Source organism: Oryctolagus cuniculus, chromosome 3 (genome assembly GCF_051225735.1).
Source record: "Oryctolagus cuniculus isolate XC-2025 breed Fujian yellow rabbit chromosome 3, ASM5122573v1, whole genome shotgun sequence".
NCBI classification, from domain to species: domain Eukaryota; kingdom Metazoa; phylum Chordata; class Mammalia; order Lagomorpha; family Leporidae; genus Oryctolagus; species Oryctolagus cuniculus.
The window spans coordinates 67,136,938-67,146,499 of record NC_142869.1 but is presented as its reverse complement, the minus strand read 5'-3'; the positions used below and the strand labels follow the sequence as shown (position 1 = coordinate 67,146,499).

General features: G+C 49.6%; 1 long non-coding RNA gene across 1 annotated transcript; it reads left to right on the top strand.

Moving 5' to 3' along the window:
• Positions 1–6,507: 6,507 nt before the first annotated feature.
• On the top strand, positions 6,508–9,227 carry LOC138849164 (uncharacterized). Its single transcript, XR_011387584.2, has 2 exons — positions 6,508–7,596; positions 8,925–9,227. It is a non-coding gene; the product is annotated as an uncharacterized LOC138849164 (long non-coding RNA).
• Positions 9,228–9,562: the final 335 nt, after the last annotated feature.

Below are 9,562 nucleotides of genomic sequence, written 5' to 3'. Positions count from 1 at the left end.
CAGCCAGAAGCCAGTAGGAATCTGCCAGGTATCCTCTTCCAAGCTTGCATTACCGGTGTGTTTGTTAAGAACGGCTGAGCAAGGGAAGAGGAGGAATTCACAGGGCTGGCGCTGTGGCGTAGCCGGTAAAGCCTCCGCCTCCTGCAGTGCCAGCATCCCATATGGGCACTGGTTCGAGTCCCGGCTGCTCCACTTCTGATCCAGCTCTCTGCTATGGCCTGGGAAAGCAGTAGAAGATGGCCCAAGTCCTTGGGTCCCTGCACCTGCATGGGAGACCTGGAGAAAGCTCCTGGCTCCTGGCTTTGGATCAGCCCAGTTCTGGCCATTGTGGCCACTTGGGGTGTGAACCAGTGGATAGAAGACCACTCTCTCTTTGTCTGCTTCTCCTTCTCTCTCTGTGTAACTCTGACTTTCAAATAAATAAATAAATCTTAAAAAAAAAAAAAAGAGGTGTTCACTCATTCTTATGTGATCAGTGTCATTCATTCTGCTATACCTATTCAGAAACAGAAAAGGTAATAATAGCAACATCACTATTGATTATTATTAACACTCATAATTGTCACAACAAACCCATGAGGTACCTATGATCTCCATTTTGGTGGCAGAGCAGAATTCTAACCCAGATACAGATACACGTGATTCCAAGTCTTTGCTCATAACTAGTACACTCAGCTGTCTTGCAGAGTTGGGGGAACTTGGGGAAGGCAAGGTCTGGATTGGCTCTTGAAGGCAGTACACAATTTGGATGACCTTGATTTGAGGAAGAAGGGGGGAGATTGTAATTCAAACTGTGGAATTTATATGCCCAGGGCCCAAAACACTGTCTGGAATATGGTAGACGCTCAACAGCTATGTAATGAGCGGATGGATGAGAAACAGCGTGAACAAGGGCACGGAGATGGGTATCAGGATGGAGCTCCAGAGCTCAGGGCCCCTGGGAAAGGGGGAGAGGAAGGAACAGCGGACACAGCAGATACAAGTGCAGGCTTCACTGCCGTCAGGTAGGAGCTGAGGTCATGGAAACCAGGGAAACCTTTGACGGAAGGCTTAGAATCTAGGGTGAGGAGCATGGATTTAGCTCTGTGAACTGGTGTCAAGCTCATTCCTACAGTGGGGCCCATGCAGGTGAAAGCCATGGCTGAGAAAGAGTAATGCAGCTCAGTGTGCAGGAGGAGCTGGAGGTGCAGGCACCAGAAACCAGGTGGTGAGACCAGCAAGTGACTGTATGGATCAGGGGAGAACCCAGGGGAGCAAGCTGGGGAGGACCCCGGGGCTCCCGCTGGGGTGCTGGGGGAAGAGCCCCGTGCAGACCAGGGTCTTGGCCAGTGAGACAAGCGGTGGGCGGCCCAAGGCCCCTGAATCGCTGCCAGCAAGCAGAGGACAATGGGGCGCTGGCGCTGTCAAACTTGGGTGGACCCACTGTCCAATGAGAGTCATGAACCGCGTGGTAGCGTGATAGCAAAGGCTTTCCCAGGCCGTGGCACATTTGTTGAGAATGATGGCAAGGCCTTTGCCTTCGCAGAACACTACGGTGGTGGGTTTAGCACCAGGTACACAGAAATGAGTACTGACCTGACTTTCTAGACACTTCAGTCCTGCACAGAGTAGACACCTCACTGCTTACGGCAAATGTCATCAGAGTGGCTAGAAATCCAAACATTCATGTCCCAGTGCTGGTATTCTGACTCACCCTCGATCACACAGTCCCGCAGGAGTTTGGCTTTGATGAAATGCCCCTTAGGGTTCTTAGATGCTGTAGTAGTCTACAAACAGAAGAGGGACTGGAATCGCCAACATATGGATAACCTTCCAATCATTCACAGATATTTCCTGTGTGCCTACTACAAACCGGGGACCGTATACGGCAGGCTGAATGTATCAGCAGACAACACAGGCAACCCTCCCTTTCTGGAGGTTACCTTCCAGTAGAAGGAGACAGTTAATAAACAATGAGCATTAAAGTAAGTAAATGAGTAGGTCAGAACTTGCTATGTACTATGGAGAAAAGCAATAAATCATGAAGGTAATGGACAGTATTACAATTTCAAATACAGTGGTCAAGGCAGGCCTCACTGAGACACTGACATTGATTAGAGACCTGAAGGAGACAGTTATAAGACAGTTATAAGACATCAAATTTAAGGTAAAAATTTGTATCTGGTATAAACTGGGACTTGCCCTTACCATGAAACATATCAGATGCCCTTCCCTCCCCTCCCCTCCCCTTCTCTTTTCTTTATATTTAGTTATTTGAAAGTCAGAGTTACAGAGAGAGGGAAAGGCAGAAAGAGAGAGAGAGGGAGAGAGAGGGAGAGAGAGAGGGAGAAAGAGAGAGAGAGGAAGAGAGAGAATTTTCCATCAGCTGGTTCATTCCCCCAATGGCTGCAATGGCCAGAGCTGAGCCAATCTGAAGCCAGGAGCTTCTTCTGGGTCTCCCACATGGGTGCTGGGGCCCAAAAGACTTGGGCCATCTTCTACTGCTTTCCCAGGCCATAGCAGATCAGAAGTGGATCAGAAGTGGAGCAGCCAAGACGAACCAGCGCCCATACGGGATGCAGACAGTGGCTTCACCCACTATGCCACAGAGCTGGCCCCACACACATTTCTTTTAAACTTTTATTTATTTGACAGGCTGGGGGGGGGGGAGAGGGAGAGAGGGAGGGGGGAGAAGTGGAAAGGGAGAGAGGGAGAGAGGAAGAGTGGGAGAGAGGGAGATCCTCTGGTTTATGGCCCAAATGCACTAAAGTGCCAGGTCTTGGACAGGTTAATGCCAAGAGCTGGAAATCCAACTCAGATCTCCCACATGGATGTCAGGAGCCCAGTCACTTGAGCCATCCCCACTGCCTCCCAGAGTCTGCATTAGCAGGAGCTGGAGTCAGGAGCCAGAGCTGGAAATCAAGCCCAGGTGCTCCAGCATGGGACAGGGCATCTTACCAAATGTCTCAACAACCAGGACAAAGGCTTGCCCCAGACATACATTTGATACACGCGTGTCCTAACAGCAATAGCAATGATAAAACTTAATTTTCTGAGACAGAATATGCTAAAATACCATCCGCAGGGTGTACACTGGGCACAGCAGTTAGGATGCCACTTGGGATGCCCCCATCCTATATCAGACTGCCAGGATTCAAGTAGACCTGGATTAGGTTCCTGGCTCCTAGCTTTGGCCTGGCCTACCTCCAGCTGTTCATGATATTTTGTGAGCAAACTAGTGGATGGGGGCACTCTCTCTCTCTCTTTCCCAGCCTCTCAAATGAGCAAAACAAATAATTAAAAAAAAAAAACACTGCCCTCAAATCCTTTTTTGTGTACCAAAGCTTCTTTTGTTAAAATGCTCTCCGTACCTGTGGGTGCCACTCTCAGGTCCCATACTTTCTCAAAGACAGCAATAACAACTGCTCTCTTACTAAGATTAAAAACAGAAACCAGGGGCCAGTGCTGTGGTGTAGCAGGTTAAGCTGCTGCCTGAAGCGCTGGAATCCCTGGAATCCCATAAGGGCACCAGTTCGAGTCCCAGCTGCTCCACTTCTAATCCAGCTCCCTGCGAATGCACCTGGGAAAGTAGCAGAAGACGGCCCAGTGCTTGGGCTCCTGCACCCACATGGGAGGCCTGGAGGAAGCTCCTGGCTCCTGGCTTCAGCCTGGCCCAGCCCTAGCCGTTGTGACCATTTTGGGGAGTGAGCCAGTGGGAGGAAGCTCTCTCTCTCTCTCTCTCTCTCTCTCTCTCTCTCTCTACTTCTGCCTCTCTATAACTCTGCCATTCAAATAAATAAATAAATCTTAAAAAAAAAGATGTTTGGAGAAGATAATTCATAGCCAACAGCAAGTCTTAGCATTAGCTCAGTGATCTATGCATTGGTTATGAAAATCTCCTTTGCCAGAGAAACAATGCACAGCCCACCACCCATCTATCAGCCTTTATTTCCCACCTGTCACTGCATTTATGGCTTTTATCTGGAAAAAAGAGAGGCCAGGAGTTACAAGTTGGATAAATTTCATATCTAACTAAGCTATGATAATTCAAGTTGAAGTACATAGTATTAAAACCATATCTCGGCCGGCACCGTGGCTCAATAGGCTAATCCTCCGCCTTGCGGCACCGGCACACCGGGTTCTAGTCCCAGTCGGGCCGCCGGATTCTGGCCCAGTTGCCCCTCTTCCAGGCCAGCTCTCTGCTGTGGCCAGGGAGTGCAGTGGAGGATGGCCCAAGTGCTTGGGCCCTGCACCCCATGGGAGACCAGGATAAGTACCTGGCTCCTGGCTTCAGATCAGTGTGATGCGCCAGCCATGGTGGCCATTGGAGGGTGAACCAACGGCAAAAGGAAGACCTTTCTCTCTGTCTCTCTCTCTTACTGTCCACTCTGCCTGTCAAAAAAAAAAAAAAAAAACCCATATCTCTCTGGCCGGCGCTGTGGTAAAGCCATGGCCTGCAGTACTGGCATCCCATATGGGCACCAGTTCTAGTCCCGGCTGCTCCTCTTCCGATTCAGCTCTCGGCTATAGCCTGGTAAAGCAGTAGAAGATGGCCCAAGTCCTTGGGCCCCTGCACCCGTGTGGGAGACTGGGAGGAAGTTCCTGGCTCCTGGCTTCGGACTGGCCCAACTCTGGCTGTTGTGGCCATCTGAGGAATAAACCAGTGGATGGAAGTTCTCTCTCAATCTCTCTCTCTCTCTGCTTCTCCTTCTCTCTGTGTAACTCTTTCAAATAAATAAATAAATTTTTTTTTTTAAAAAGTACATCTCTAGTTCAAATCCTACACTATTCTACTCTCTCCAAGGTTTTCCAATTCCATGTCTCTCAAACGAACACTGTCCTACTGATGGGCAGGTCAAGGGTTTGAACTTGAACAGAACCAGTTTAGAGAAAGTTCCCATGGGGAGAGCTCAAGATTCCTGAAATGCAACACGTGCCCGAGAAATATGGAAGGCCGCCACGGGCTTTGGTGGCACAGGTGGGCACTGGGTTTGTGAGTGGTCATGCAGAGAGTTGTCCCCAGCCCACCTGCTTGGTCTGCTCGGTCCCGCCTGCTGGCTGGCATCTGCCCCAGAGTCTTCGCTCCTGGCCTGGCCCCACACTGCTGCAGCCTTCCCCAGTCACCAGCTGCGAGACCAGAGTGTGGCCTGAAATGCTTGAAGATTCACGTAAAAGGCTCTCGACTTCCGCTTTGGGGTAAGCTACCGACAGTTGCTTTATTTCCTTCTCTTCTATTAAGCAATCCTATCTGCACAGAAAAACAGAGTCAACAGGGATTTTTTTTTTTTAACCAAAGTAATGGTAATACACTCAACTATGCCAGACATTTACATAACTTCCTCTGTTTGTGTGCACGGGGTGCATCTGGTAACATGCTATGAGCCCTTCCAGGGGAGTAGTTTTTGAAACTCTTCAATTTAAAAAATACTGTCTTTGCAAAGAAAAAGCAGCATTGCTTAATGGCAATTTCAACTGACAAAAAGCACTCCTGGCTCCCAGCAATAAGACTCTGGACTACTGGGCACGTCAGGCGCTGCAGTATCAGGTGAAGGCTGAACACACCGGTGCATTTTCTCCATCTTTTGCCATATGCTCTGCTCCAAGGCTTGGTCTCGAAAGCCATCTATCCTGTCAAAGCACAGCAGGAAGTGAGTGCTTCCTCCACGGGAAGGCTCAGACATCCACTTTCCCTTTGGCTTCTCCATTCTCAAGGCTTCATCCGGGACTTTGGATATCCTCTCTCTCCCCACGGCCTCCACTAGGCCCCCTAGTTGTGAACATGCATGAGCTGGGACGAGGTGAAGTGCCCTGCCCCAGATGCAAACACGCGTGGCAGGACAAGAACCAGCACTCAGGCCTCCTGGCTCCAGGCTAGTGCTCTTGGCCCAAGGCTTGGCAAGTAAATGACAAAAGATGTGCCCCCCCCCCCCATTTCCACATCAACAGGCAGAGCCTGTGGCACACATCAGGAGGCTCCTGGGCTGTGCCTTTGTGGCCAAGGTCTTCCAGGGCAACTGCTGAGCACTGCCCATTTTCAAGGTGGGGCTGCCACTTAGCATTCTCAACACTTGGCCTAGGCACTGGCCACCAGGAACAGACAGGGGCTTTCTGGAGGACCCTTTAAGATCAGGTGTTTTGGGGATTCTATGATTTGTGCACCAGGAGCACAGCACCTTCAACTTCTCATTCATTCATTCAGTGCTGAGCAAGCTCCTGCAATGCGCAGAACCCCACGGGGAATTCATAGACACACCCTTCTGCCCTACCTTATTTCCCAGTGGCACAAGTAAGCGACACACATTGGTTGCTATAACAGAAACCAGGGAGTCCTTGCGTCTGGCGGCTGGAAATGGAGGATGGTGCTGAGGGCTTCCTGGGGGGCACATTTCCAATGTGGCTGTGCAAGGGTGCAGGGTCTGGGGACGAGGCACTAACCCGGAGCAGCAACATAGAGGAGCTTCAGGGACAGCAGCAGCCTGGCCCTGTGGGCCTGCAGGGCGCCGGAGGTCAGAGTGGTGCACACATAGGGTGGGAGTGAGCGGCACAAAACCCACCGTGAGATCCCGCGCAGGGCTCCCGGCAGCCCTCTCATCTCACAGGTGCTTGCCAATTGGTGTAAGGGATTACATGCCCTTCCTGGGCTCTCAGAGGCCAGAAGAATTGGCTTTTGAAGGCTGGCCCCAGAATCCCTGCCTGGGAACAGCAGGCGCGCTCCCAGACTGCTGGGAGGCAGCCCAGGCCCAGGCTGGCCCTGGCCGTGGGCCAAGCCGGCTGCTGAGCCGGCAGGAAGTGCGCGGCGTGGGTGGTGGGTGCTCCCTAGTTCCTAGCGCTGACTCAGTGGGGGTGAAGGGGGAGCTGGTCCCAGCAGATGTAAGGGGGGACTCCTGGGAAGAAGTCATCTGAGTTGAGCGGTCAGACTGCCACAGGCAGAACTGGGAAAGAGGTTAAGAAGTTGCTTTCACTGCCTCCCAGGGTATATAAAGTTCCCTGGCGAGGTTAGCCCCACGCAGAAAGCAGCCAGAGCCACGGGCTCTGGAGTTCCGCCGATCTGAGCCAAGTCCCTTCCTTGCCAAGTGGAGAGCACAATTGCTATTTACCTAGAAATGGTGCTCGGACAGGGGTGCTCCTGGAGCCGCTGGGAAAAGGGAAGTTGGGGAATCATCATTTGTCAGTACTTCTCCACCACGATGCAAGACAGGGGGCTCCGGGCTCGGTGGCTGCTCCTGGAAAGCACAAACCCTTGTGCAGCAAATGCATTGGGCTAACTGGCTGCCCGTCTGTGCGTCCGGTTGCCGAGAGCAGCCCCGACCCGCCTTGCTGTCTGCAGGCCAGTTTCCTGAGCGGACTTGCTCCAGAGCATCCTGTACACAAACACTGCCAGTCCTCCAACACAGCCCTTCTGCTCTGGCGCTCTGGATTCAGTCTGGAGTCTGCAGTCCTGTTCTCGGAGATGCGTGAATTCCTTAGAAGACTTTTTAACATGTTGTGCTTTTATTAAGACAGCATACACAGTTATCGCAAGCGGCACCCGGATCACCACCTTTTTTCCAGCGTTCTGCCATGTAACATCAATGGCCATGGCTGCTTCGGTCCCGTGAACACCTACCAGCTCATCAGGTACGTTTGGATGCTGTGTTTCTCAAACTGGGATGTAGTCAGGAGTCAACAAGCCATGCTACAAACGTAGAGCATCACGTGGAAGTTTAGTTACATTTCTTTTAAACTTAGTTTTTTGTAGATTTGGAATATTAAGCTTTTAATGCTTTGTTTCAGTCCCATCTTATACTGCATACCTTGACTGAAACCCCCCTCCCCAAACAGAATTAACAGTTTAATATTCCAAATTTGCAAACCTAAATAAGTCCAAAAGGAATAACTGAGCTTCCAGATACTGTGCTGTATGTAAGTTTGTAGCATTTATACTTCTACAGCTATCAAAGCTTAAAGCAGCACTCAGAGTTTTGGAATATGTTGTTGTCACCTAGGAAGAACCTCCCTTCTTAAAGTAGTTCTCTGCAGAGCTGGACTCTCTCTGCTTGGGTCACCTCTCTTTCCTCTAGATCTGGTAAAGGAAGGTTGTGAAGAGCAGTGTTAATGCACATGTGATCAACAACAAGGGACTGGACTCTAAATAGCTGTAGGTGATGCAAAACGGTTGTTTAGTCCCACATGTTCACCTGGCTGGAAGCAGCCCATTTCAAGTCCTGCTATTTAAGTGGGAACTTACATAAATCTTAGGAACCCTCCAGGCTTTAAAAGACAGGGAAGGCCAGCACTGCGGCTCACTATGCTAATCTTCCACCTGTGGCGCTGGCACACCAGGTTCTAGTCCTGTTTGGGGCACTGGTTCTGTCCCGGTTGCTCCTCTTCCAGTCCAGCTCTCTGCTGTGGCCCAGGAAGGCAGTGGAGGATGGCCCAGGTGCTTGGGCCCTGCACCCGCATGGGAGACCAGGAGAAGCACCTGGCTCCTGGTTTCGGATCAGCGCGGTGCGCCGGCCACAGCGGCTATTGGGGGGTGAACCAATGGAAAAAGGAAGACCTTTCTCTCTGTCTCTCTCACTGTCCACTCTGCCTGTCAAAAAAAAAAAAAAAAAGACAGGGAATAGATAATGTCAGGAAATTGGTAACAATATCACCCTAGATTTGAAATATTGGGGGAAAAAAATGAGTGTTCTCAACTATAAGAAATCTGTTTCTCCAACCTTCTCAAGTATAATCCCAGGAATCTGACCTATAACAAAGCATTTCTGGGCCAGGAATATTTTCTCTAAATATAGCAACACTTTACATGATACTGAGTGTTACAGGTTTCATCATTTTTAAAGGACAGAGACATAAATAATGGTATATAAAATATTACAATCTACCACCTCAAAAAAAAAAAACATCATTTATAGAGCTCAGAGCTTAGAGATTCAAGAGTTGATTGAAATTTTATTTTGCAGGGAGTGCAGTGGAGGATGGCCCAAGTGCTTGGGCCCTGCACCCCATGGGAGACCAGGAGAAACACCTGGCTCCTGCCTTCGGATCAGTGCAGTGTGCCAGCCACAGTGCGCCAGCCATGGCAGCCATTGGAGGGTGAACCAACGGCAAAAGGAAGACCTTTCTCTCTCTGTCTCTCTCTCTCACTATCCACTCTGCCTGTCAAAAAAATTTTTTTTTATTTTGAAAAGAATGCTACAACTCATGATTTTTCTTGTGTTTATATTAAAAGAAAAGCTAATAAACTCTTAATTTAAAAAAAAAAAGGAGCCTACAGGCTTTCATGTGTGAGAAACACTATTATAAATAGTTTGATAAGCTGGTTTATACATCAGTCTCTTATAAATTTGGCTGTGATGAATTGATCCTTTTCTGCTTAATCACCTCAGATGAAAAAGCCCAGGAGTTACTGAATCTGTAGAGCCAAAGATCAGATCCATGCCAGTCAGTGAGGCAGCCAGCTGCATGGTCCCCTGCAAAGCTCCACTGTCTTCTAGGTGACAGAAGGTTAATCAGACCACTTAGATTTGAAACAGAGACTTTTTTTTAATCTATGCTCTCACCTTTGTAGAATACAGGCAATAAATTACTGCCTAATTAC